The following is a 27,767-nucleotide window of genomic DNA, read 5'->3' on the forward strand; positions in this document are numbered from 1 at the left end:
TTTATTTGTACAGTGACAATGTGTAGACAACAATCAGTGCTTTTAGCTGGGCTGTCTATAGAGAGTGAATGTATTGAGAATCTGACCTTTTCCTTCACACACACACACACACACACACACACACACACACACACACACACACACACACACACACACACACACACACACACACACACACACACACACACACACACACACACACACACACACACTCTTATATGTGCCTTTTGTGACAGAGGAGGAGTGAAAAGAGCTTTAGCAGTTTATAATGTGTTTGCTTTGGCTTTAATGTGTTGTTCTGTATAGGTTAGAATCACTCTGAGCAGAGTTAAAGGTTCTGTTTATCGACCTTGCCAAACGAAGCATTGGGCAGGCGGGCTGGGGAGACAGGACAGAGGGGAGGGTGGTGGTGGAATAGACTCAAAGATAAAGATGAGAGGATAATGGAAGCTTACCACCCGAGGGGTATCTAGGATTTATATCTCTCTTGTCTGTTGTGCTCTCTCTCTCTATTGCTCTCTCTCTTTTCCTCTGTCACTTTCTCTCTCTCTTTCGCTCTTTCTCTTTCTTTCTCTCTTTCTCTCTCTCTATTGCTCTCTCTCTCTTTTTCTCTCTCTCTCTATGTCTCTCTTTCTCTCTCTCTCTCTCTCTTTGACTTTCTCTCTCTCTCTTTATGCATAAGATATCTGAACAAAATATTCCACTGACTATTATTGAGTTAGCCCTGAGGGTAGAAGGAACAAAAGGTGCTCAAAAAGACAGGTATCCTAACAGTATATTGTAACCTGTATTAGCAGGTTGATTTGTTTGAGGATCTACCATCTTGTTACTAGAGTACAATCTTTTATTAAATGTGTATTTTGAAAGACAAGGGCATCATATCTTCTCTATCAGTCATGTGCTGGCATAACAAAAATCAAATGAAGAAAACATTACAGCCAGAGATCGAGACAAACAGCTTCCATTCCTCTTGACCTCTATCTTTATGCAACACAGTCTAGACCAGAGGTAGGCAACCCTGGTCCTGGAGTGCCAGGGGCACTTCTTGTTTTTGATTTAACCGACCTGGAAGACCAGGTGTGTTGAATTTAGGCAATCACTGAACAGCTCAATTAGCACAGTGGGTCAGGTGTGGTGCCTTGTTGGTACCTGCAGCACAGGAACAGGGTTACCTACCCCTGGTCTAAACTGTGCCAATGTAAAATACATCTAAACTGGCCTGTGTGTGTAATCTATAGCTATGTGTGTTCTGTAGCGGTGAGTGTGTGAGTTCTGTAGCAGTGTGTGAGTTCTGTAGCAGTGTGTGAGTTCTGTAGCGGTGTGTGTGTTCGGTAGCGGTGTGTGTGTTCTGTAGCAGTGTGTGTGTTCTGTTGTGGTGAGTGTGTGTGTTCTGTAGCAGTGTGTGTGTTCTGTAGCGGTGTGTGTTCTGTAGTGATGTGTGTGTTCTGTAGTGATGTGTGTTCTGTAGCAGCGTGTGTGTTCTGTAGCGGTGAGTGTGTGTGTTCTGTAGCGGTGAGTGTGTGTGTTCTGTAGCGGTGAGTGTGTGTGTTCTGTAGCAGTGTGTGTGTTCGGTAGCGGTGTGTCTGTGTGTTCTGTAGCAGTGTGTTCTGTAGCGATGTGTGTTCTGTAGCAGTGTATGTGTTCTGTAGCAGTGAGAGTGTGTGTTCTGTAGCGGTGTGTGTGTGTGTGTGTGTGTGTGTGTTCTGTAGGGGTGTGTGTTCTGTAGTGATGTGTGTTCTGTAGTAGTGTGTGTGTTCTGTAGCAGTGTATGTGTTCTGTAGCGGTGAGTGTGTGTGTTCTGTAGCAGTGTGTGTGTTCTGTAGCGGTGTGTGTGTGTGTTCTGTAGCAGTGTGTGTGTTCTGTAGCGGTGTGTGTGTGTGTGTGTGTGCTCTGTAGCAGTGTGTGTGTTCTGTAGCGGTGTGTGTGTGTGTTCTGTTGCAGCGTGTGTGTTCGGTAGCGGAGTGTGTGTGTGTGTGTTCGGTAGCGGTGTGTTCTTTATGAGAGAGACAGGAAACAGATGCTATGTTGTTACTGTGCTGCAGTGCTTAGTTCCAGCCACAGGCGAGCGTTTGTATTATCCCTGCCATGACTCCCTCCATGAGCTCCATCCCCTCGCACCCCTCGCACAAACACATGAACGTGTGAATATTTCATCACACACATGAGCACACACGCACACACACACATACACACACACAAACATATACACACACACAGACAGATAACGTGTGACTATTTCATCTCCTCTTCATTGTATCGCTTTACTTGTTGGGCCAGTAACCAAAAGGTTGCTGGATCAAATCCCAGAGCTGACAAGGTAAACATCTGTTGTTCTGCCCCTGAGCAAGGCAGTTAAAACCTCCGGAGCCGCCGGAGGAAATGGCAGCAGTTTTACGGCGCCCAACCAATTGTGCTGTTATGTGTTTTTTTTCATGTTATTTGTAACTTATTTTGTACATAATGTTTCTGCAACCGTATCTTATGGCAGAAAAGAGCTTCTGGATATCAGGACAGCGATCACTCACCTCAGATTAGACAAAGATTTTTTCTAAAACAAGGACGACGCACAAGACATTCTCTAAACACCCCACAGGGCTGACATCCCCGTTATTTGCAAGAAGAAGCGACGCAGGTACAGAGTACAAAGAGCCGGATGCCTGGTCAGGACCCGGAGAAGGCGACTGGGAACAGCTAAGGAAGTCTCTAACGAAGTCTCTAGATTTTGCTCGCCTGAAGTAGAGTGTATTGTGATAAATTGCAGGACACATTACTTGCCTAGAGAGTTTTCAGCTATACTTTTCGTGGCTGTTTATTTACCACCACAGACAGATGCCGGCACTAAGACTGCACTCAGTAAGCAAACAGGAAACCACTCACCCAGAGGTGGCACTCCTAGTGGCCAGAGACTTTAATGCAGGGAAACATAAGTCAGTTCTACCAAATTTCTATCAACATGTTAAATGTGCAACCAGAGGGAAATCACCTAGATCACCTGTACTCCACACACAGAGATGCGTACAAAGTTCTCGCTCACCCTCCATTTGGTAAATCCGACCACAACTCTATCCTCCTGATTCTTGCTTACAAGCAAAAATTAAAGCAGGAAGCACCAGTGACTCGGTCTATAAAAAAAGTGAACAGATAAAGCAGATGCTAAACTACAGGACTGTTTTGATATCACAGACTGGAACATGTTCTGGGATTCTTCCGATGGCATTGAGGAGTACACCACATCACTCACTGGCTTTATCAATAAGTGCATTGAGTACGTCGTCCCCACGGTGACTGTACGTACATACCCCAACCAGAGCCATGGATTACAGGCAACATTCGCACTGAACTAAAGGGTAGAGCTGCCGCTTTCAAGGTGCAGGACTCTAACCCGGAAGCTTACAGGAAATCCTGCTATGCCCTGCGACGAACCATCAAACAGGAAAAGCATCAATACAGGGCTAAGATTGAATCATACTACACCGGCTCCGACGCTTGTCTTATGTGGCAGGACATGCAATACATTTTAACATCTTGACCATGTTCTGTTATAATATCCACCCTGCACAGCCAGAAGAGGACTGGCCACCCCTCATAGCCTGGTTCCTCTCTAGGTTTCTTCCTAGGTTTTTGGCCTTTCTAGGGAGTTTTTCCTAGGGAGTTTTTCCTAGCCACCGTGCTTCTTTCACATGCTTTGCTTGCTGTTTGGGGTTTTAGGCTGGGTTTCTGTACAGCACTTTGAGATATCAGCTGATGTACGAAGGGCTATATAAAAATAAATTTGATTGATTGATTTGATTACAGACTACAAAGGGAAGCACATCCGCGAGTTGCCCAGTGACATGAGCCTACCAGACGAGCTAAATCACTTCTGTGCTTGCTTCGAGGCAAGCAACACTGAGGCATGGATGAGAGCATCAGCTGGTTCTGACGATTGTGTGATCACGCTCTCCGTAGCCGACGTGAGTAAGACCTTTAAACAGGTCAACATACACAAGGCTGCTTGGCCAGATGGATTACCAGGACATGTGCTCCGGGCATGTGCTGACCAACTGGCAGGTGTCTTCACTGACATTTTCAACATGTCCCTGGTTGAGTCTGTAATACCAACATGTTTCAAGCAGACCACCATAGTCCCTGTGCCCAAGAACACAAAGGCAACCTGCCTAAATGACTACAGACCTGTAGCACTCACGTCCGTAGCCATTAAGTGCTTTGAAAGGTTGGTAATGGCTCACATCAACACCATTATCCCAGAAACCCTAGACCCACTCCAATTTGAATACCGCCCAAACAGATCCACAGATGATGCAATCTCTATTGCACTCCACACTGCCCTTTCCCACCTGGACAAAAGGAACACTTATGTGAGAATGCTTTTCACTGACTACAGCTCAGCGTTCAACACCATAGTACCCTTAAAGCACATCACTAAGCTAAGGATCCTGGGACTAAACACCTCCCTCTACAACTGGATCCTGGACTTCCTGACGGGCCATCCCCAGGTGGTGAGGGTAGGTAGCAACACATCTGCCATGCTGATCCTCAACACTGGAGCTCCACAGGGGTGCATGCTCAGTCCCCTCCTGTACTCCCTGTTCACCCATGACTGCATGGCCAGGCACGATTCCAACACCATCATTAAGTTGGCAGATGACACAACAGTGGTAGGCCTGATTACCGACAACGACGAGACAGCCTATAGGGAGGAGGTCAGAGACCTGGCCGGGTGGTGCCAGAATAACAACCTATCCCTCAACGTAACCAAGACTAAGGATATGATTGTGGACTACAGGAAAAGGAGGACCGAACACGCCCCCATTCTCATCGACGGGGCTGTAGTGGAGCAGGTTGAGAGCTTCAAGTTCCTTGGTGTCCACATCAGCAGCAAACTAGAATGGTCCAAGCACACCAAGACAGTCGTGAAGAGGGCACGACAAAGCCTATTCCCCCTCAGGGAACTAAAAAGATTTGGCATGGGTCCTGAGATCCTCAAAAGGTTCTACAGCTGCAACATCGAGAGCATCCTGACTGGTTGCATCACTGCCTGGTACGGCAATTGATCGGCCTCTGACCTCAAGGCACTACAGAGGGTAGTGTGTATGGCCCAGTACATCACTGGGGCTAAGCTGCAGCCATCCAGGACCTCTACACCAGGCGGTGTCAGGCAGGCATAGACTGTTCTCTCTATTACCGCATGGCAAGCGGTACCGGAGTGCCAAGTCTAGGACAAAAAAGCTTCTCAACAGTTTTTACCCCGAAGCCATAAGACTCCTGAACAGGTAATCAAATGGCTACCCGGACTATTTGCATTGTGTGCCCCCTCCAACCCCCCCAACCCATCTTTTTACGCTGCTGCTACTCTCTGTTTATCATATATGCATAGTCACTTTAACTATACATTCATGTACATACTACCTCAATTGGGCCGACCAACCAGTGCTCCTGCACCTTAGCTAACCGGGCTATCTGCATTGTGTCCCGCCACCCACCACCCGCCAACCCCTCTTTTACGCTACTGCTACTCTCTGTTCATCATATATGGGTAGTCACTTTAACCATATCTACATGTACATACTACCTCAATCAGCCTGACTAACCGGTGTATGTATGTAGCCTCGCTACTTTTATAGCCTCGCTACTGTGTATAGCCTGTCTTTTTTACTGTTGTTTTATTTCTTTACTTACTTATTGTTCACCTAACACCTTTTTTGCACTATTATTTAGAGCCTGTAAGTAAGCATTTCACTGTAAGGTTTACACCTGTTGTATTCGACGCACGTGACAAATAATCTTTGATTAGATTTGATTTGATATTTTCAATTTTCTTCTAAAATGACATACCCAAATCTAACTGCCTGTAGCTCAGGCCCTGAAGCAAGGATATGCATATTCTTGGTACCATTTGAAAGGAAACACTTTGAAGTTCATGGAAATGTGAAAGGAATGAAGTAGAATATAACACAATAGATCTGGTAAAAGATCATACAAAGACAAAAACAACCGTTCTTTTGTATTGTTTTTGTACCATCATCTTTAAAATGCAAGGGAAAGTCCATAATGTATTATTCCAGCCCAGATGCAATTTAGATTTTGGCCACTAGATGGCATCAGTGTATGTGAAAAGTTTTAGACTGATCCAATGAACCATTGCATGTATGTAAAAAAAATTGTATCAAGACTGCCCAAATGTGCCTAATTTGTTTATTAATAACTTTTCATGTTCAAAATTGTGCACTCTCCTCAAACAACTGCATGGTATTCTTTCACTGTAATAGATACTGAAAATTGGACAGTGCAGTTAGATTAACAAGAGTTCAATCTTTCTGACAATATCAGATATTTCTATGTTCTGGGAAATTTTCTTGTTACTTACAACCTCATGCTAATCGCATTAGCCTACGTTAGCTCAACTGTCCCGTGGAAGGGACACCGATCCCGAAGAAGTTTATCCTACTTTTTCCCGGGCGGCGAAGACTTCGATGTTGATTAAGGCAGCCCCCCTCACCTCTCTGATTCAGAGGGGTTGTGTTAAATGCAGAAGACACATTCAGTTGAATGCATTAAGTTGTTTAACTGACTAGGTATCCCCCTAATGACTGTCATGGCACATCACTGTAGAGCTCCTCTGTAAGTCTTTTGCTTCAATGTCAATTATTTGCCATAGATATTCCACCTTTTAGGTTCTGTTTTACTGCAAAGGAGGAGATTTTGAAGGGTGTGTGTGTGTGTGTACCATATTTGAGTTTTCTCTCTCTATCTTAAGATCATATAACTGTGCCTTTGCTGTCCCCAGGGAGGGGACTGTGGAGCTGTCTCTGTCTGTTAGTACGTTTGTTCATCACAAGTGATATCTCAGACAGCACAGGCACGATTTCGACAAAACTAAGGTGAATGATGCCATAGAGATCAGGCATCTACAAAATTACACCAGATGGTGACGCTATAACAAGCAATTGAAATGCTAACTTTGAAAAGTCATGGCCCTAACCCTGTTTAATCTAAAGTCATGAAATTCGGTACATAGGTCCCTCTCCTCACAAGGAACACATTTCCCTCAGTGACCCATAAGGCCTGCCATGATAGATTTTCCGTCATTTAGTAATTTGTGAAAAATGGCATCGAATGACCGATCTGCAAGAAACTTAATATGTTGCATCTATGGACAACGGTCTACCGACACAATACTTTCTAGACTAGTACCTAAACAACATGGCCGCTATGGTCAACATGGTCTGGCACATAAATGCATATAAATCAGTCAAGAATATACATATTGTAACACAATTTGGCACACATGTTGCAAACACTGTCAAGACTCAACATATGCAAGAACATTCTTATGTTCTTATGTTCCACATGGTGGCGCTATAACGGGCACATTTTTATTAGGTATACCATCACGTGGCCGTGGCCATGCCTTGCTATATAAAGCAGGCAGACTGGCATTCAGTTACTGTTCGATTGAATGTTAGAATGGGCAAAACGAGTGACCTAAGTGACTTTGAGCGTCTTATGATTGTCGGTGCCAGCCCCATTGGTCCCAGTATCTCAGAAACGGCCGGCCTCCTGGGCTTTTCATGTATGACAGTCTCTAGGCTTTTCAGAGATTGGTGTGACAAACAAAAAACATCCAGTTAGCGGCAGTCCTGTGAGCGAAAACAGCTCGTTGATGAGAAGTCGAAGGAGAATGTCAGGAATCGTGCAAGTTAAAAGGCAAATAATGGTGCAGTACAATAATGGTGTGCAGAACGCATCTCGGGAAGTACAGCTCATCAGTCCTTGTCATGGACGGGCTATTGCAGCAAACGACCACACTGGGTTCCACTCCTATCAGCTAAAAACAAGAAGAAGTGGCTCCAGTGGGCAGTTGAGGAGTTGCCTGGTCCGACAAATCCCAATTCCTGTTGCGTCATGCTGATGGCAGAGTCAGGATTTGGCGTAAGCCCCATTCTGTCTGGTGTCAACAGTACAGGCTGGTGGCGGTGGTGTAATGGTTTGGGGAATGTTTTCCTGGCACACGTTAGGTCCCTTGATACCAATTGAGCAACTTTTCCATGCCCCGAAGAATTCAGGCTGTTCTGAAGGCAGAGGGGGTATGGATGGGTATGGAAATAAACTGAGTGTATATTTCTCGATCTGTTTGATGAAATTTAGCTAACCCACGCAATATCTCAGACACCACTGGCCCGATTTTGACAAAACTTGGGTAAATGGTTCAAGGGGGGCGCTGCATCATTCGTGGGGGACGTCATGTTTACTGTTGCCTTGTTGAATTTAAATATTGTCTGACAGAAAATAAGACAATTTACAAAAACTTTTTTACCAAAGCAATCTCACGCACGCACGCACGCACGCACACACACACACACACACACACACACACACACACACACACACACACACACACACACACACACACACACATAAACTCTACATTCAGCCAGTGGTCTCTTTGGTATGGGCAGCTTGTCATGTTCTATTTGTGTCTGGGGAGAGGAGAGAGAACACTGTGCGTAGCAGAGGCCAGCGGAAAAGGCATCTGCCATGTTGCTGTATAATCAGCAGTAGAATGTGGGTGGAGCAGGAACTGGAGCAGGGGAAACTTTGGAGGATAATAACGCCATGTGTGCGTCCCAAATTGCACCCTTTTTGCTTAATAACGCATTACTTTTGATCATAGGGCCCATAGCGCTCTGGTCAAAAGTAGTACACAATAGGGGTAGGGTGCCATTTGGTACGCAGCATATGACTCTAATTTCTCTCCATCACATCCACTGTCCTGCTGTAGACTAGAATTACAGCTATCATAGAAGCAGGGGTTCAGGAGAAGGTGAGACTCATTTTATGATTGATAACAGGATACTCACACTCAACACAAAGCCTCAGATGTAGCTCACTGTTTGGTTATACGTTTACATTTTAGGGCACTGAAAGCATTGACTCAAGGAGGGGTGACATATGAAAATGAGGATGTCTTGAAATGGACATTGCGTTTATATCTATGAGATGGTTTCATGTCTCGCACTGTTGGTCTTCATTGATAGATATTCTTGTAGATGTTCATATTGGTGTTATGGTAAAGTCTTTTCACAGTACAGCTATGGCATCTTAATCTAGCACTGTTGGTCTCCATTGGTAGATACAGTATTCCTATAGATGTTCATACTGATGTTATGGTAATGTCACAGTGAACGTACAGATATAGGATCTTAATTTGACTAGTATTGTCGCAACAAAATAATGCTGTAGCAACAGGATTGAACGTTTTGTCCGTAATGTTGCTTGATCGGTTGATCGGTCAAAATTAAGGCTACATGAAAAGTGCAGTTCCTGTGCGTGCAGGAACATGCTTAGCAATCCTACATCTGTATATTGTTTGTTGTTTGTTGATTTGGTATGTTTCAGTTATTTGAAAGTTGGGTCCCTCCTGGAGTGTCTGGGAGAGAGAAACAGAAGTGTTTACCAATGAGGATGATCCAAATGAAAATGTGAGTGACGCTAATGTCCCTTAGTGAGTGCGTGTGTGTATATGTGTGCATGTGTGTATGTGACAGTGTGTTTACGCCCTTGTGTGTGTGTGCACTTGCATGTGTGTGTGTGTGGTGCCAGACCCTCTGGCTGTAGACAATCCAAATGAGATCTGAGAGGAATTACATGTCAGGTCAGTTATTCGTCAAACATAACAGCAGCAAGAAACAAGATTGAATGGTGGAGATAGCATCTTCAATCTTCGGGTATAGGAGACCACTTTGCAGGCTTTATCTCCATGATATATTACACATGGGCATATATCATCATGTGCGTCTATCCACTCTATCTTTGGGTGGAATAGGTTGCAGACTTTTGAAGTACTGAATGTGAATCAATGCAATACAAAAGCATTGGACAAATATCACATTCCTTACCCCCTCCCAGAAACAAGCTTAAACCTACAGTACGTAGGCTCTCATGTTACCGTTGGCAGAAAGTCAGCCGCTTTTGGACATCAAAGCTGTGCCATAGCTTCAGGAAAATTCTCCATGTTTACTCCACTCCTTCCACACGTGTACACAGTTTCTCTCACATAATTTATTTCATAATGTTCTTGGCCTGAAGTGTGTCTACAGGAGTGCCAGTCTCTGTTTATATTGTTCACCAGAGTAAGAGTAAGACTTCATTAAAAATATAACAGCCCAGGAGAGGAGAGCTCCCTCTAACTTAACAGTATTTCTTAAAACAACCAGCGGGACTAAAGTCACTGCAATATTAAAGCTGAGTTACTCTGTGCACTTCCTGGTAGTCCTCTTCCTTGTTAGTGCTCTTCCTTGTTGGTGCTCTTACTTGAACATTGCTCTGAGCTTAAAAACGGGCTATTTTCTTTAGCTCAAGTTGTGCTCTTTTTTCTGCCCCATAGACTCTATGCCTGGGGTGTGAGGTCGACGGGGACAGGAGACCCATAGAGGACTAGAGGTCAGAAGCCAGAGGAGGTAGAATGAAGGCCCCAGGCCCCCGGGCAGGGTGTCAGACAGCCTTCTCCTTCCTCATCAGTCTAGTCTGGCCTTAATCAGGAGAAACGTTGAGTCACAACAGCAGCCATTAGCCCTTGTCAGGGTCAACACACTCGTTAACCTTCGTTAAGCCTCGTCAAGGTTCACTGGCTCATTAACCCTCGTTAAGAAGTGGTTGGAGTTGGGATTCTCTGGCACATCAGTCGCATGTGGCTGGGACACCTAACCTGAAAGATTTCGGAAGCTTCCCTGCTAGCAGAAAGTGTGTGTTTGTGTTTTTGTGTGAGTGTGTATGTGTTTTTATGTGTGTGTGTGTGTGTGTGTGTGTGTGTGTGTGTGTGTGTGTGTGTGTGTGTGTGTGTGTGTGTGTGTGTGTGTGTGTGTGTGTGTGTGTGTGTGTGTATGAGTGTAGCCTCCCTGCTAGCTAAAGTGTGTTTGAAAACCATGTGTGTATGTGTTTTTTTGTGTGTGTGTGTGTGTGTGTGTGTGTATGTGTGCGTGTGTGTGTGTATGTGTTTTATTGTGTGACGTTTATGTGTGTGTGATTGAGTATATGTGTGTGTGTGTGTGTGTGTGTGTGTAGAGTAATATAAAAGGTGCAGCCCTTCATAGTGATAAAGAGGGGAAGAAGAGGGAAGGTTCCAGAGGAGGCAAGTTGGATTTGACTGAGGAAGGTTCAGGAGAGAACTCACAAACATACCACATAACATGTGTACACCCATGCTGTGGGACACAGTTTTCACAGTTTTAAATGTTGTTGTTGTTGCCAAAATCATGAATTACATAAAGCTTATAAACCGGATACTGTATGAATGGAAACCTGTGCTTCTTGGTTCCCATACCATGAGGTCATTCTGTTTTTACTGTCCCGTGAAATATTGAATCACTTTACAACTCGATTTTACAGCATATTGAGTGCAACGCAATCAATGATATGAGAGAAACTAAAAACAATATATTTTGTCATTTATTGGTGGTTGAAAACCGTTCGGTGTGTCCCACAGGTCCTATTGTTGCTGAGTAATATCCTGCTATACATGCTGATGAACAGGGCATGAGCAGGGCTTACTGTAGACAAAGATATACCCTTAGTGTAGATACAGACCTCTGAGTGGAGACTCTTAATTCTTTTCCATGATGAGTAATGAGTTCCATAATGAAGAAGTCATTCCTCCCACAATGTGTTGTGAAACTCACCATGATATACAGAGCAGGCCCTCTCCTGTCTCCTCTCTGCTGAATGAACCCTTACCATCTGCAGGCGGGGGAACCTCTCTCTCTCTCTCTCTCTGTGTGTTTGTGTGCGCACTCTGGAGCATTATGCTGGCCACAGACTTTGCTAATTAAATTCTTCTACACACAATTACGGCTGAGAGTAATTAAACAGATGCATGTGCTGGCTGATCAGCAGACTGCATTATCATCATCCAAAGCCAAGGTTACCTCAGCACACACCAGCACTGGGCCCATAGTCAAAAAGTGCCTCAGCGTAGGAGTGCTGATCTAGGATCAGGTCTTCCCTGTCCATATAATCTTAATCATTATGACCTAAAATGAGAAACTGATCCTGTATCTGTACTCCTACTTTCAGACTCTCCTTGTTCTATTTCTACACTAGCTTTAACACACACACACACACACACACACACACACACACACACACACACACACACACACACACACACACACACACACACACACACACACACACACACACACACACACTCACAGCATATCCTGCCAGCTGGCCCACATTAGACGACAGGACCATTAGTTCCCCCATCATGTAGTGTTCTAGCAGCATTGTATCAGGTGTCAGCAGCGACGGAAGAAGCCAGCAAAATGCCTGTCAGAGGAAGAGATGGCCCGGGCCAAAGAGTCCACTATTAATCTCAGCCAATAGAATGAAGTGCTGAGGAGCCTGTCACTGCTGCCAGCTGGAGCTGCATGGGCTGCATGGTCCCCTGGTACCTGGGGCAGAGGAGAGGACAGGAGAGGGGGCAGGTGGGAGCGGAGGCACAGGAACAGCCATGGGGACCAGAGGAGGGGGAAGGAAGGGGAGGCAAATGATCGGTAGAGGAGGAGAGAAATAATAGGTGGAGGAGATAAAAAAATTATGGGTTAGGGAGGAGGGATATCCGAATACCCAAGACCCGATCCGGGACCCGAGCGGGTCCAGATCCAGAATTTTAAATAATGTCACGGATCTGGGTCGAATCTGATATGACTGTCACAGGTCTCCGGTATGTGTAATTTTAACTGACTTGTCTGGAAGGGCCCTTACAGATCCGAACGTGACTGCTGCATTAGAGAGAGAGAGAGAGAGAGAGAGAGAGATATTTTATAATTGATGCTGCTGCTCTTGCTTTTCACGGGAGTGGAGCATGGAGCTTGTTGTTGTTGTTAGCCAATCATAAGTCACCAAAGCGGCAATAGGCTACAGTCATAGAGCATCCATGTGGGGCACAAGTTAGGAGATATCTAATCAATGAAAGATGGAATCAAAATGACGGAATTAATAGTTAAAGGAGAAGGATAAGCTACAACATCCAAGAACCAACAGGAAGGTTGCTACTTAATATTCTGAATGAAGTTGTTGTTATTTGTAACTGCAGAATGTGAATGCACATGCACTGGATCCTCAATTAGCCTATCTAGATAACGTTAGCGAGCTTGACTAGCTTCTTCCGGTTTGATGCAGTCAAGACAGGCACTACCTAATCAAATTTAATGAAAAACAACCTAGCTATAGCAGCTATTAGTCTACTATAACATCAGTCAGGTAGGTTGCTTGGTGTCTCTCCCTCCCTCCTCCCTGCTCCCAGTTTCACTTGCTCACAGTACCGCCCCTCCCACGCTTGCTAGAGCGGCACCTCTCCCCCCTCTCGTGTTTTATCAGCTCTGGTTAGAAAATAGCTTAAAAAAATGACTTCTCTGCTGCTTCCTCACTTGGATGGGATCGGACCGGGTCTGGATCGGGTCCGTTCGGAACAGGTCTTTATTTTAAAAATGAACTCATGCATATTGTGTCCGGGTGGGAAAGACCCAGGTCAATTTCGGAACGGGTCCAACTTTTTGGACCAGTGAAGACATTTATAAGAAATAGTAGAGAAAGAGTTAAAATGAGCAACGTTCCAATATATTCCACAGGAATTCTCCTGTCTGGCAAAACTAAAGGACTTTTAGTTCCATCTGCAGTCCAGTGGTGGCTGTGTTTCTCTAGGGTGGTAACCTGTACTGGTAGGACCAGGGTATAGCTGTCAAGTCTCCTTAATTAACGCACGAGATGAGAGAATTAAATCAATATGTAAGTGGCGGAAACAATTTGAGTCCATGATTGAATATCAAACGGGACAGAAAATAAGCCCTGGGATGTCCTGTTTAATTGTGTTGGCATAATTAATTAAAAACATTCCCTGTGCTTTTTTCTTTCCTTCCATCACTCGGAGAACAGTGAGCCAAACAAAGTGGAGCCAAAAACAGAGAAGAAAAAAGAAACCACTCCTAGCTCTAGAGGATATATTCAGAACAGAACAGTATGTTCACCACTCTGCACACCACTCTCATCATCACAATGCACTCAGTGGCTAAGACTCACAATTACAGCCTTTGGATGCATCATGACGAACACCGTAGCTATAGACAGTAGGACACCGTAGCTATAGACATATAGTCCATACAGAAGCACCCTCACAAGGGCTGGCATGCACACTGTCACTGACGAGGGCAAAACGAGTACGAAAAAACAACAACTCCTCATATCTGGGTGGGAGGATCAAATATATCAGGTTAGATTATAGCCAGCAGACATTTATTTAAAGCCAGAGAGTTGGGACAGACTCTCCGACTCTCCGTCTCCCAGTAAACTACATTCTCTCCTGTTTGTCCCTGGACTCCCAGCCCAGCAGCATAAATTCATTTCTCCTCTCTTTATTATCACTCTGAAACGGAGGGTGTTGGAACCCGCCGAATTGGCAGAAGAGAGTGAAGTAAGGACACAAGTCATCTGTTTTATTGTATGTGACGGCTGCAGTACTGGAGCTGGCTTTGGCCTAGCCTAGCCTGGCTGCAGCTCTCTCTATCTGTGTCCCAAATGGCTCCCTATTCACTACTTAGTGCACTGCTTTGATCAGGTTGCCATTTTGGATGCACAGTCTGTCTTTGTGGAAGATAGCTTTCTGGAATCTCTGCTAAGAAACCTATTTACTACAATTTAAGAAGACAATGTTCTAGACAGCTAGTTCTCCTTGCCAGTTGCTTGTTCCCTCCGTAACAGTGTGAAAGCGTTAATGAAACGTTGTAATGATGTTTTGGCATGCCCACTCCTCTCTGTCTGTCTGATGAGAGACTGCTGGAGAGTTGGAACAGAGGTTGGTGTGTTTGATTGATTTTAAAGAGCAATTGGTTTGGCAAGGAAAGAGACGGCCTAATCCAGTCCCAACAGGCTGCCTTCATTACTGTTTGTTTTCTATTAATTAGCATGTGTGTGTTTGTGTGAGTGTGTGAGTGTGTTTTTGTGGGTGTTTGGCTTGCATGTATGTGTGTGTGCGTATGTTTCGGTCTGTATGCGTGTGTGTGTGTGTGCATTGATATTCTAATCAACTCTACTCACATACCAAAGACACCCAATCTGCTCTGCTGATTTTGTCTAATTTCTAAGTTTTAAAGAATTACACCAAAGCTCTGATTGAGACCTGCTACAGATGGGTTCCTGTCCCAGGAGCCACAGTTTCCATGATGTTCTCCAAGAACGTTTCATTCATGTATGTAGGCCTACACGCGGTATGCATGTCAAGCAGACGACTAGACCGTATTCATCTATGGTAGTACACAGGTATCATTAGTGATCATCTGGGCTACTTTATTGAGCTGTTTTGATTGTTTTGATGTGCGATGCACATTTGAATGAATTAAAGTTGAATTACTTTGGGACGACAAGACCAGACAATTATCTATCATCATAGCTTGTCTTGTGAGGTTTCATTTTGATGTAGAAAACCCTGAAGGTAAAGTAAGTGATGCTTTATAAACATGGTGTTTCTGTGACTAGGCTTGGCGTTCCATCACCTGTCATCTTCACTGAGGGTTTTAGCTTTGCTCTGAACTGAAACACCTGAACATGTAAACAGAACTTCCTCCCATCTCTCTGTTCCCCATGGGGAAAGCCAACATCAATGTGCCACAGTCCGCTGCTCACACCAGTAACTGCCTGGGACTTCCATCAGACATCCAAAGCCTACACATAAAGGGAAACATTAGCCACTTACCCATTACCATGCTATATCCACTCAAGCCAATGCGTCTAGACTTGACCTCTGATAAGTATGAAAGAGAGAGGAGTAGTGGAAGATACCCTGTACTTCTGAATATTCATGACTGTAGCAGATTTATTTATCAGTCTGTGTAAACTGAGCATGCTTCCAGACAGAGTGTGGACTGTGTGTGTGTATGTGTGTTTGTGTGTGTGTGTGTGTGTGTGTGTGTGTGTGTGTGTGTGTGTGTGTGTGTGTGTGTGTGTGTGTGTGTGTGTGTGTGTGTGTGTGCGTGTACAGTACACAACCAGCCTTTGATGCTTTTTGGGTGGTTTGGGTTCACCACAGGTTTGATCTGACGGACCCAAACAAGAAACAGTAGACGGTGACCTTCATTGTCCTCCTCCCCCTCTCCCCTTCTCTCCCCCTCTTCCCCTCTCTTCTCTCCCCCTCTCTTCTCATCTCTTCCCTTCTTTTCTCTCCCCTCTCTCCTCTGTCTTCTCTTCTCTCCTCTTCTCTTCTCTCCCCTCTCTCCCTATCTCTTCTCTCCCCCTCTCTCCCCTCTCTCCCCTCCCCTCTCACCCCTCTTTTCTCTCTCCCTCCCCTCTCTCCCCAGTCTTCTCTCCCCCTCTCTTCTCTCCCACCTCTCCCCTCTCTCCCCTCTCCTCTCTTCCCCTCCCCTCTCTCCCCTCTCTCTTCTCCCCCTCTCTCCCCTCCCCTCTCTCCCCCTCCCCTCTCTCCCCCCTCTCTTCTCTCCTCTCTCCCCCCTCTCTTCTCTCCCCCTCTCCAAACTACAGCCCCTGCCAACGCAGGTCTGCTCTGCTCATTAGAGAAGCCCTGCACCTCTCACACACCTGCCACCCTTCACAGAAACACAACAGCAGCAGCAACCTCCCCCCATCAAACGCTCTGCTCAGTTACCTTCCTGTCATACAGCCTCATGCACGCACGCACGCACACACCACTTATATTTTCACCTGTATATGTGTACAGGTATGTGTGTGTTTTTTCATGTGTGCCTGTATGTATGTGTGTGATTGTGAGAGGGAGTGGGAGGAGAGGTGGGCTGACAGCTCCATTTGGCTACACATTCTTAATGCACCACCTTCTCTACAGACAGATGGCATGAGAGAGAGAGAGAGAGAGAGAGAGAGAGAGAGAGAGAGAGAGAGAGAGAGAGAGAGAGAGAGAGAGATGCTGTTTTATGATGCCAGTACTTACAGTAGTGAACTAACACCTCTGTCAAGCAGACTCTGAACCCAGCTCTGTCACTATATTTCCAATTATTCTCCTGCCAAACCTGGACCCTTTAATGGAATAAGTTTTAAAACCCACCACGTCACCCAACAACCACGGCTGTATATGCATTTTACTACAGGCTGCCATCACAATATATGTATGGTAATAAACCATACCAGAACAAGCTCATGAGACTCCACTAATGTGATGGACTATTGCCATGAACTGTTTTTGGGTAATTGGTTACAGACCCAACTCAATAAGAGTAACATCAACCAATGTATCATGTCAGGGCCAACAAACCCATAGCACTGCAGGGCACACCTCGAGAATAACAAATGGGAGAAGAAAATGTAGAACGACGAGTCTCTGTGTAATTCACCACCTCTTTTCTCCTCCTGTCTGTTCTGTTTTACAGGGGTTTCTAAAACCCCTTCTCTCCAGTCCCCACACTTCTTAGTAATAGATTCTAAAGTCCCACCAAGACCAAAAATAACTACCCAGAAAACCTGCTGAGGTCTGCCCTCCTCTATTCCCTTAAAAAGTATCTGAAGGTGTGTGTGTGTGTGTGTGTGTGTGTGTGTGTGTGTGTGTGTGTGTGTGTGTGTGTGTGTGTGTGTGTGTGTGTGTGTGTGTGTGTGTGTGTGTGTGTGTGTGTGTGTGTGTGTGTGTGTGTGTGTGTGCGTGCATGTGTGTGTGCACGTGTATGCACAGGTGTGTGTAAGTGTGTTCACCAATGAAGTGTGTGAAGGTGAGCGTGCTCTTGATTGTCCATATGTAGGAAGGATAATGAAATACCCCCCATGCTGCTTAACAGCTCACCCAGGCCCCATTAAGGTAGGCTCCTGCACCAGGAGCAGAATACACAATGACTAGCAGACACCTGCCCTCACAACTCAACCCCTAGCAAAGAGTTGTACTTACATTGTGGAGCTCAACGCTGAACTGTTTGGGTAGAAGTTACTGTAAGGTACAAGGGCCCCTCAGGCACTTACATGGCCTATTAACTAAAGATTGAACTGTTTTGGTAGAAGGGAGCCCTAAGCATCACAGGCAAATACAAGCTGTATTATTATACAGGAGTTAATACGTATATATGACCTTTGAACTTTTTGGGTAGAAGAGCTGTACAGCTGATGTGAGTGAGGCTGCGTTGGTGTGGCATTGATCCATCCACACACAGACAATAGCTTACTAATTGCTCCTCTGGGATTTATAAAGTCATAATGGACTTAATTGAATGGTCAGCTGACCTAATTCTTGAACCCAAGCCCTTCAACCTTCATCTTATAGAGTTACAGTACCCTGCAACATCACATTCCTCTTCTTTCTATGGCCCTGTTGCTGAGAGAAAGAGAGAGGGAGAGAGAAGAAGAGCAAGAAGTAGCAAGGGGTGTATACCCAAATTGCATTAGATCCTGTTGAAATCATTTTCGTCTGACTACCCATTGTGTCCTCGTGGCCTGTGGGCGTGGAGAGTACCCATTTTACATATCAAATCAGTACCATATGAACACTGGCACTGAGCTATCACTAGCACACACACACACACACACACACACACACACACACACACACACACACACACACACACACACACACACACACACACACACACACACACACACACACACACACACACACACACACACACACACAGAGCAAAGCAGCAAAACATGGCCCTTATTGTAGAACTCTCTATTACAGGCCATAACCCCTGGCGCACTGTCACTGCAATCTGCCCAGCGCTGCTATAAATCAAGTCACACAGCGACTCTCTACGCCCCCATTATCAGCTGGATGTGTATTAGAGCAGACAAGGCCTGGGTCTTCAAAGACAATACTACTGTACGGATGTTAGAACCACTTGAAATGCTCTCTCAGGCCATAGGAGGAGGGGGGGATTATTATCGCTGCGTCTGTTGCTCTGAGATAATTCACTTTATGTGCATCAGTGGAAGAGGTCACACACACGTGCGCATGTCCCGGCCTGTATATTGAACCACGACTAGAACATGAATAGGTCAAGACTACAATTCCCAAATGAACAGATTCTTAGCCCATTAGTATAAATCCACAGTCCATTTCCCCAGTTCTTGTTTGGGTATTCAGGCAAGAGAGAAGCACACATCATCAGAATGCCTGATCCTAGAACTAGCTCAGAGTACACTGCCTCACCTCATTGGTCATTATAGTGCAGAATCATTGGTCTTGGGCCAAACAGGTGTCGGGAGAGGCCTATAAGGGCTCACTTTACGATCTGGCAGAGCCAATCCATCTGCTGCAAATTGACAACAGTAAGTGCTTAGTTGAGCCCTGGTATAAATCCCCATTAGGGTGTACTGCAACCTGTCCGCACACCATGCATACATACATTCATGCACACAGGCACGCATACGCATACACACACACACAGACACACACACACTCACACACGCATGCATGCACGCACGCACGCACACCCACACGCCACTGTCCCACCCTGCTCTCCTGCAATCAACCCTTTATTGGGCCCTGGTTCCAAAACAATATCAATCTAACCCAGAGTTTATGAGGACTAATGTCAGCAGAAGATTCCTAATGTAAACCCACTGCCGGCTGCAATTAAGACGGCCTGAGATTCTGACGTAGAGTCGGCTCCTTGAGTCAATACCTGTTTGGTAGAATGGTCCGACACGCAGCAATGTGCCAAAACTGTAAGATCATTTACTGTCTCTGTTTTCCCATTAGAATTGGTAATATCCATCCCACATCCGAGCCATTAAAAAACAAATTCTCCCTTTATCGATGTCCTATAATAAGGATGAACAAACGCTTTGGGCTGCGTTGAACCCTTCCCTCTGTTCTGTCTAAGGTGGGCCGGGCTTCTATTGGGGGAATGAAGATCCATGAACAGCAGTCGGAGTTGTAATGCACTCTGCAAGGCTTTCAGGAGAGATTCAGCTGTTCTGTTTTCACTCTGATCATGAAGGTATTTGATTTTGAATTGACAGGAGTGTGTGTCTGAGAGAGAGAGAGAGAGAGAGAGAGAGAGAGAGAGAGAGAGAGAGAGAGAGAGAGAGAGAGAGAGAGAGAGAGAGAGAGAGATCAGTAAGAGGGCAGAGAAAGAGAGAGAGAGGGAGGAGAGAGAGAGAGAGAGATCAGTAAGAGGGCAGAGAAAGAGAGAGAGGGAGGGAGAGAGAGAGAGAGAGAGAGATCAGTAAGAGGGCAGAGAAAGAGAGAGAGAGGGAGGAGAGAGAGAGAGAGAGAGAGAGAGATCAGTAAGAGGGCAGAGAAAGAGAGAGAGAGGGAGGAGAGAGAGAGAGAGAGATCAGTAAGAGGGCAGAGAAAGAGAGAGAGAGGGAGGAGAGAGAGAGAGAGAACAGTAAGAGGGCAGAGAAAGAGAAAGAGAGGGAGGAGAGAGAGAGAGAGAGAGAGAGATCAGTAAGAGGGCAGAGAAAGAGAGAGAGAGGGAGGAGAGAGAGAGAGAGAGAGAGAGATCAGTAAGAGGGCAGAGAAAGAGAGAGAGGGAGGAGAGAGAGAGAGAGATCAGTAAGAGGGCAGAGAAAGAGAGAGAGAGGGAGGAGAGAGAGAGAGAGAGAGACAGAGAGAAGTCATGCAGAAGAACAGCTCCCGACTTGTTATAACTTTTTGGTTGTTAAGAGCGAGATTAACACGACTAAATTAGCAAAAAATGTATAGGTAATCAAATTGTACAACTGAAGATCAACACAGGAGGAAAAGATTGACAGAGAGTGAGTTAAAAGACCAATCTTCATCGTGGTAGCTAGCCAAATTCAAATCTGTCAGCTAGCTTATCGTCCAGCTCTAACCGTTTACTGGTGGTAACCATAGCAACATGGCCACTGAGGCAGCGCTAGCAGCGACAGCAACAGCAGAGACTGAGAGATTTTCGCCGTTGTTTTTTGAATACCCAGCAGAAATCAAATCAGAGAAGGGAAGAATCAACTTTAAACACAGAATTCTGAGGGAGAACCCAGAAACTTTGTTCGCCGACTGCTCACAAAACGGGACTGTTACAAACCTGTTATTTTACACAGACCACACTACTGCCTGGCATACAGCTGTAACCAGGCATTTCAGCTATACCACGAAGAAAGGCATCTGCAAGGGAAGGCAAATCCACATTTTTGAGGACAGCGATAAGGACCAGGAAAACAGGTTTCTGACGGTAAACATGTATCAGAACGGCACTATCATGGTCCAGGGCAGTGAGGCTGCACTCAGCTCTGTTGTGCAGGACTTCCCCACTCTAAGGAAGATAGCAGAAAGCAAAAAGAAAAGGACAGCACCCCGACCTCTCCCCTCACCTCAGGCACCCCAACAGCAGGACTATCCTCCCCCTGCCTGCCTACAACCACCAGAGCCAAGACCACACTACTATCAGCCTGTTGAGAGACAGGCTGGCTGTGTTAGAGGTATGGGTTACTGAGCTGAAGGAGCAGCCCCCCAGCTACACCACCACCAGCCCAGACACAGAGCTTCTACAGGACCAGATCAACCAGTGCAGGACCCAGCTGAAGAACTCTGTCCAGGAGCTGAGAGAGAGCCTTACCACAGCTCTTGAGGAGGTAAAGGCCACCATAAGGAGAGAGCTAGTGCAGGTAAAGGAGGAGATGGCAAAGGAGTTGTCTGTCATCAAGAGGGTGCTACAGCACAGAGAACAGACTGTAGAGACTCCCAGAGAGAAGCTGCAGCCCCTCACCACCCCTAACAACCCCACTGACCCACCTTTACCCACAATCCCCCCCCATACCGACAACACTCTACCCACACCCCCAGTCAACAAAGAGGCCCAAATAGAGACCCCTACTACAGAGAGAAGCTCTCTGCCCCCCCCTGACACACCCCCACACCCCCCTCCATGTACACAGGCCCTGTGTACTCCAGCCCCAGACCGTAAACACACTAATCTGGCAAAACCCTCTGAGGTGGCCATCCTCATTGACTCAAATGGGAAATTCATCCAAGAAGATAAACTCTTCCCCCAACACAAGGTGTGCAAAATATGGTGCCCAAAAACACAAGATGCACTCCACATCCTGTCCCAGCCTGACTTTGGCACACCAGGCCACATTATTATTCACACCGGCACCAACAACCTGCGAGAGGAACAGGAGAGAGTAGGCAGCCTGGTCAACAGAGTAGCAGAGAGGGCCTCTGAGTTGTTCCCCAACTCCCACATCACCATCTCCACTCTGCTGCCCCGCAAAGACTTTCATCCCCGTACTATTCAGAAAGTCAACGCTGACATCACCAGAGGGTGTGGCCTACTCCCGAACGTACACGTTGCTCACCACCCAACAATCACCCCAGAGCATCTACACGACCACTCCCACCTGAGGAAGCAGACAGTAGGGATGTTTGCCAAGTCTCTAAAGGACGTGGCACTTGGTAGACAAACACCCCATGCTGTACTGGACAGAGGACCACCCAGAGACCCCTACCAGACCACTGCACCACCAAGGAGCCCCAGGCCCCTTCAACGCCACACCAGACCCAGTGCACCCCACAGGCCCCACCCACCCCCAGAGCATCACCACTTCCATCGGCTTAGCCAGACCAGACCGGGCCCAGCCTATTATCCCGCACCAGACCACCACCCCTACCCGACCAGAGAGGAAGTCCCACGGCCCAGACCTGGCCCCCCTCCACCTCACAGGGCCCAACAGCAGGACCAGCGCAGCTACGCGGAGGTCGTCAGAGGACAGGAGAACCCTGTAGGATTAAGTGAGATTAAACAGCTCCTCCAATACATCTGCACTAAACTGCACTAAACACACACGGACGCATACACACACACACCTATTGTACTAGAATTTACTTGTTCAATGAATAGGAATATTTAACAGAATAACAGAATAAATGTTAGCTGATATCCTGTTTCTCACTCTTAACAACTTATTAGTTAATAGTTACTGTGTTTCTGACTGCTATTCTTTCTTTTTGCAACATGAAATCACTATCAGTTAGCATGTGGAACATCCAGGGCCTAAACTCATCAACCTTTGGTCTGAAGAGTTTAGCACTGGAGTTCAACAAAAATCTTAAAGATGTTGATGTCATCATTCTGCAGGAGACATGGTGTAAGGCTGACGTTGTCACTCACTGTCCCACAGGCTACAGAGAGGTCATTGTGCCGTCACAGAAACACAGCTCTGTCAATAGAGGCAGAGACTCTGGAGGATTGATCATTTGGTACAAATCCGAACTACAAAATCTAATTGATCCCCTCAAAATTGGCAAATACCACATTTGGTTAAAACTAAAAAAAGAACTTGTACTGACAGAAAAAGATGTGTTCCTTTGTGCAATATATATCCCCCCCTCAGAATCCCCATATTACTCAGAGGAGATCTTCCCCACCCTTGAGGAAGAGACGTGCCATTTCCAGGCCCAGGGAAATGTGCTCATCTGTGGGGACACAAATGCGCGCACAGGAACACTACCTGATCTAACGAGCACACGAGGGGACAGCTTTATTACAGGCCATACTGTTTCTAACTGTCTTAATCTCCCCCATAGAAACAACAGTGACAGCACCGTCAACAAAAACGGAAGGGATCTTTTGCAGCTCTGTAGAAGCCTGGGTCTGTACTTTGTCAATGGTAGGTTACGGGGGGACTCTTTGGGGAGATTCACCTACTGCTCACCTCTTGGCCACAGTACAGTAGACTATATGATCACAGACATGGACCCTTTCTCTCTCAGCTCATTCACTGTCAAGCCACTAACACCTCTGTCTGATCACAGCCAAATTACGTTGTTCCTCAAAAGAACAGACATGGAAACAACCACACATTCACAGCCCAGTAAGCTGTACAACATCAGAAATTCATACAGATGGGCCCAAAACAGCACAGAAGAATACCAGAAAGCAACCTGGAACCAAAATATCCAAACACTCTTAGATAACTTTCTGGATACCACATTCACTCACAGTAAAGAAGGCATCAATCTAGCAGTACGAAACATCAACTATATATTCAGGCAAACGGCAAAAGAAGCACAATTGAAATTGATAAAAAACAAAACTAAAAAAATCGCAGATGACAACTGGTTTGATGCAGATTGTAAAATTATAAGGAAAAACCTTAGAACACTATCCAACCAAAAGCACAGAGACCCAAATAATGGTGAACTACGCCTTCATTACTGTGAGACTTTAAAACTCTATAAACGTACACTCAGAACCAAAAAAGCACAGTACAACAGCAAGCAGCTGACACTAATTGAGGAGTCCATAAACACAAACAACTTTTGGCAAAATTGGAAAAAACTAAAAAAATCTAAACAAGAGGAATTAGCAATACAAAATGGTGACGTATGGACGACCCATTTCAAAACACTCTACAACACCGTTCAAATTGACACAAACGCAGAACAACGCCAAATCCATGAGAAGTTGAATGGATTAGAAAAAGCTATAAAGGACAATCAAAACCCATTGGACTCCCCAATTACTGACCAGGAGCTCTATAAGAAACTTCAGGCCCTCAAATTTAAAAAAGCATGCGGACCTGATGGCATCCTAAATGAGATGCTTAAACTCACTAGTGCAAAATTTCAATTGGCTATATTAAAACTGTTTAATTTGATCCTGAGTGTAGGTTATTTCCCTGACATCTGGAATCAAGGACTCATAACCCCAATCTTTAAGAACGGAGACAAATTTGACCCTAACAATTACAGAGGCATTTGTGTGAACAGTAACCTGGGGAAGGTTTTCTGTAGTATCATCAATGTAAGAGTTCTAAACTTCCTTAATAAGCACAATGTCTTGAGTAAAAGCCAAATTGGATTTATACCAAAACATCGCACAACTGATCATATTTACACCTTACACACCCTGATAGATAAACATGTCCACCAAAATAATACCAAAATATACGCTTGCTTTATCGACTTCCAAAAAGCATTTGATTCTATTTGGCATACAGGACTGTTCTACAAAGTTATTGAAAGTGGTGTAGGGGGAAAAACATATAACATAATTAAATCAATGTATACTGGCAATACGTGCAGCATTAAAATTGGTAAGAAAAGAACAGAATTCTTTAACCAGGGGCGGGGCCTTCGTCAGGGTTGCAATCTGAGCCCTGCACTATTCAATATTTACATTAACGAATTGGCCACTATTCTACAAAAATCCTCAGCCCCTGGTGTTAGTCTCCACAATTCAGAAGTTAAATGCCTACTCTTCGCAGATGACCTATGCCTGATGTCACCCACAGCACCTGGCCTACAGCAGAGCCTGGACCTGCTAGAGCAGTACTGCCAGACCTGGGCCCTGGCAGTAAACCCCAAAAAGACTAAAATAATGATTTTCCAGAGAAGATCCAGATCTCAGGGAATTAGACCAAAGTTCTCAATTGGTACAAAATATATAGAGTACTGTACACACTACAATTACTTAGGTTTAAAAATAAGCTCAACTGGACACTTTAATGAGGCAGTGAATGAACTGAGAGAGAAAGCACGCAGGGCATTCTACGCCATTAAAAAGCAAATTCAAATTGAAATACCTATTAAAATTTGGCTAAAACTAATTGAATATGTCATTGAACCAATTGCACTTTATGGCAGCGAGGTGTGGGGTCCACTTGCAAAACAAGATTTCATCAAATGGGACAAACACCCCATTGAAACCCTACATGCAGAGTTCTGTAAGATTCTCCCTACGTGTCCAGAGGAAAACTACAAACAATGCATGCAGGGCAGAATTAGGCCAATATCCACTAATAATAAAAACTCAAAAAGAGCAATTAAGTTTTGGAAACATCTAAAATACAGTGACCCCCTCTCATATCATTACCAAGCCCTGCAATGCCAAGAGCTGAGCAAAGAAAAGAGTCCCCTCATCCAGCTGGTCCTGGGGCTGAGTTCACTAACCTGTTCTACTAAAACACTGAAGCCTCAGGACCAGAACATCCAATCAATCAGAATAAACCAAATTACAACACAGTCAAAACAAAACTACATTGCTTATTGGGAAACACAAGCACAAACACAAAGCAAAATGCAGTGCTATCTGGCCCTAAATCGACAGTACACTATGGCTAAATATTTGACCATGGTTACTGATCAAAACCTTAGAAAAACCTTGACAAAGTACAGGCTCAGTGAGCACAGCCTTGCCATTGAAAAGGGTAGACACAGGAAAACCTGGCTCCCTGTAGAGGAAAGGCTGTGCAACCACTGCACCACAGCAGAACCTGAGACGGAGCTACATTTCCTGACAAAATGTCAAAAATATAAAACAATTAGAGAGTGTCATTTCCCCAAATTTGAAACCCTTATTCAAGGTTTCACAGACCTCTCTGATGAGGATAGGCTACCCGTCCTGTTGGGGGAGGACGCAGAGAGCTGTGGGTTGGCAGCGCACTACATTGCTGCCTGCCATAAGTTGAGGGACAGTGTCTGACAGACCAATAAACCTGCACATGTCCTCTACTGTATGATTATTGTTATTGTTCAATGTGTTGGTTATTTTGACCCTTGGTTATTGTTGTTACTGTTGTCCCGTTGACAATATTTGATTCTCATTTTTATTTATTTTTATATTGTAAATATCCAAAATAAGCTTTGGCAATATGTATATTGTTACGTCATGCCAATAAAGCGAATTGAATTGAATTGAATTGAATTGAATTGAGAGAGAGAGATCAGTAAGAGGGCAGAGAAAGAGAGAGAGGGAGGAGAGAGAGAGAGAGAGAGATCAGTAAGAGGGCAGAGAAAGAGAGAGAGAGGGAGGAGAGAGAGAGATCAGTAAGAGGGCAGAGAAAGAGAGGGAGGAGAGAGAGAGAGACACGAAGGCGATCCATGCTGAAAACATAAGCCTATTGTTTGTTTCTCCAGTCAATAAGAATATCAGATTTCTGCAGCAACAGACTTCTCCTTTTTCTTTATTCTCCCAGATAGTCACCAGTTGAATTATCCTGGGGTAAGGAATGTTTTTTGGAGAGTGTGTGTGTGTGTGTGTGTGTGTGTGTGTGTGTGTGTGTGTGTGTGTGTGTGTGTGTGTGTGTGTGTGTGTGTGTGTGTGTGTGTGTGTGTGTGTAGCTACTGTTTACAGGCCTCCTGGGCCATATGCAGCGTTCCTCACTGAGTTCCCTGAATTCCTATCGGACCTTGTAGTCATCGCAGATAATATTCTAATTTTTGGTGACTTTAAAACCTGTTAGGGCTAGGGGGCAGTATTGACACGGCTGGATAAAAAACATACCCGATTTAATCTGGTTACCAGTCCTACCCAGTAACTAGAATATGCATATACTTATTACATATGGATAGAAAACACCCTAAATTTTCTAAAACTGTTTGAATGGTGTCTGTGAGTATAACAGAACTCATTTGGCAGGCAAAACCCTGAGACATTTTCTGACAGGAAGTGGATACCTGATGTGTTGTATTACCTTTAAACCTATCCCATTGAAAAACACAGGGGCTGAGGAATATTTTGGCACTTCCTATTGCTTCCACTAGATGTCACCAGCCTTTACAAAGTGTTTTGAGTCTTCTGGAGGGAGATCTGACCGAACAAGAGCCATGGAACGATGATGGCCCATTAGACACCTGGCGCGCGAGTTCATGTTGGGTACCCTCGTTCCAATACGTTATAAAAGAGTATGCATTCGTCCACCTTGAATATTATTCATGTTCTGGTTAAAAAAGGCCCTAATGATTTATGCTATACAACGTTTGACATGTTTGAACGAACGTAAATATATTTTTTCCCCTCGTTCATGACGAGAAGTCCGGCTGGCTTAGATCATGTGCTAACAAGACGGAGATT

Source organism: Salmo salar, chromosome ssa02 (assembly GCF_905237065.1).
Source record: "Salmo salar chromosome ssa02, Ssal_v3.1, whole genome shotgun sequence".
NCBI lineage: Eukaryota > Metazoa > Chordata > Actinopteri > Salmoniformes > Salmonidae > Salmo > Salmo salar.